Raw genomic sequence first — 2,158 nt, forward strand, 5'->3', positions numbered from 1 at the left:
ACACCAAACATAGAGTTTGGTTGTGGCCTCCCAACACCAAACTTAGAGTTTGACTGTGGGGGCTTTGGTTGACTCTGCAGTGAGAGAAGCTTTTCATGCTTCCTCTCCATGGTTATAGAAGGAGATCCTTAAGTTTTAAACACAAGGTAGTCCTCGTTCAGTTGAAGAACCAACTCTCCTCTGTCCACATCAATCACAGCTCTTGCTGTGGCTAGGAAGGGTCTTCCAAGGATGATGGATTCATCCTCATCCTTCCCAGTGTCTAGGATTATGAAATGAGAAGGGATGTAAAGGCCTTCAACCTTTACTAACACGTCCTCTACTAGTCCATAAGCCTATTTTCTTGAGTTGTCTGCCATCTCTAATGAGATTCTGGCAGCTTGCACCTCAAAGATTCCTAGTTTCTCCATTACAGAGAGGGACATGAGGTTTATCCCTGATCCAAGGTCACATAGAGCCTTCTCAAAGGTCATGGTGCCTATGGTGCAAGGTATTAAGAACTTTCCAGGATCCTGTTTCTTCTGAGGCAATCTCAGTTGATCCAGATCACTCAGTTCATTGGTGAGCAAGGGAGCTTCATCTTCCCAAGTCTCATTTCCAAATAATTTGGCATTCAGCTTCATAATTGCACCAAGGTACTTGGCAACTTGCTCTTCAGTAACATCTTTATTCTCTTCAGAAGAAGAATATTCATCAGAGCTCATGAATGGCATAAGGAGGTTTAATGGAATCTCTATGGTCTCCAGATGAGCCTCGGAGTCCTTTGGTTCCTCAGAGGGAAACTCCTTATTGATCTCTGGACGTCCCAGGAGGTCTTCCTCACTGGGGTTCACGTCCTCTCCCTCCCTTGTAGGTTCGGCCATGATGATCAATTCAATGGCCTTGCACTCTCCTTTTGAATTTTCTTCTGTATTGCTTGGGAGAGTACTAGGAGGGGTTTCAGTGACCCTTTTACTCAGCTGGCCCACTTGTGCTTTCAAATTTCTAATGGAGGACCTTGTTTCATTCATGAAACTTAAAGTGGCCTTAGATAGATCAGAGACTATGTTTGCCAAGCTAGATGGGGTCTGCCTAGAACTCTATGTCTTTTGCTGAGTGGATGATGGAAAAGGCTTGCTATTGCTAAACCTGTTTCTTCCACCATTATTAAAGCCTTGTTGAGGCTTTTGTTGATCCTTCCGTGAGAGATTTGGGTGATTTCTCCATGAGGAATTATAGGTGTTTCCATAGGGTTCACCCATGTAATTCACCTCTGCTATTGCAGAGTTCTCAGGATCATAAGCTTCTTCTTCAGAAGATGCCTCTTGAGTACTGTTAGATGCAGCTTGCATTCCATTCAGACTCTAAGAAATCATATTGACTTGCTGAGTCAATATTTTGTTCTAAGCCAATATGGCATTCAGAGTATCTATTTCAAGAACTCCCTTCTTCTGAGGCATCCCATTACTTACAGGATTCCTCTCAGAAGTGTACATGAACTGGTTATTAGCAACCATGTCAATGAGTTCTTGAGCTTCTGCAGGCATTTTCTTTAGGTGAATGGATCCACCTGCAGAATGGTCCAGTGACATCTTTGATAATTCAGACAGACCATTATAGAATATATCCAGAATGGTCCATTCTGAAAGCATGTCAGAAGGACACTTTTTGGTCAGTTGCTTATATCTCTCCCAAGCTTCATAGAGGGATTCACCTTCTTTCTGTCTGAAGGTTTGAACATCCACTCTAAGCTTACTAAGCTTTTGAGGAGGAAAGAACTTGGCTAAGAAAGCCGTGACCAGCTTATCCCAAGAGTTCATGCTATCTTTAGGTTGAGAGTCCAACCATACTCTAGCTCTGTCTTTTATAGCAAACGGGAAAAGCATAAGCCTGTAGACCTCGGGATCAACCCCATTGGTCTTAACAGTATCACAGATCTGCAAGAACTCAATTAAGAACTGAAAAGGATCTTCAGATGGAAGTCCATGAAACTTGCAGTTCTGTTGCATCAGAGAAACTAATTGAGGTTTAAGCTCAAAATTGTTTGCTCCAATGGCAGGGATTGAGATGCTTCTTCCATGTAAATTAGAATTAGGTGCAGTGAAGTCACCAAGCATCCTCCTTGCATTGTTATTATTTTTGGCCATATCTTCTTCTTTTTCGAAAATTTCTGTCAGAT

The 2,158-nt window shown here is 42.4% G+C and overlaps 1 non-coding gene across 1 annotated transcript; it reads left to right on the forward strand.

Annotated features, from left to right (window-relative positions):
• Positions 1 to 1,625: 1,625 nt before the first annotated feature.
• Positions 1,626 to 1,733, forward strand: LOC112731164 (small nucleolar RNA R71). Its single transcript, XR_003166954.1, has one exon. It is a non-coding gene; the product is annotated as a small nucleolar RNA R71 (small nucleolar RNA).
• The last annotated feature ends 425 nt before the right edge of the window (positions 1,734 to 2,158 follow it).

This window comes from Arachis hypogaea, chromosome 12 (genome assembly GCF_003086295.3).
Source record: "Arachis hypogaea cultivar Tifrunner chromosome 12, arahy.Tifrunner.gnm2.J5K5, whole genome shotgun sequence".
Classification (NCBI taxonomy): domain Eukaryota; kingdom Viridiplantae; phylum Streptophyta; class Magnoliopsida; order Fabales; family Fabaceae; genus Arachis; species Arachis hypogaea.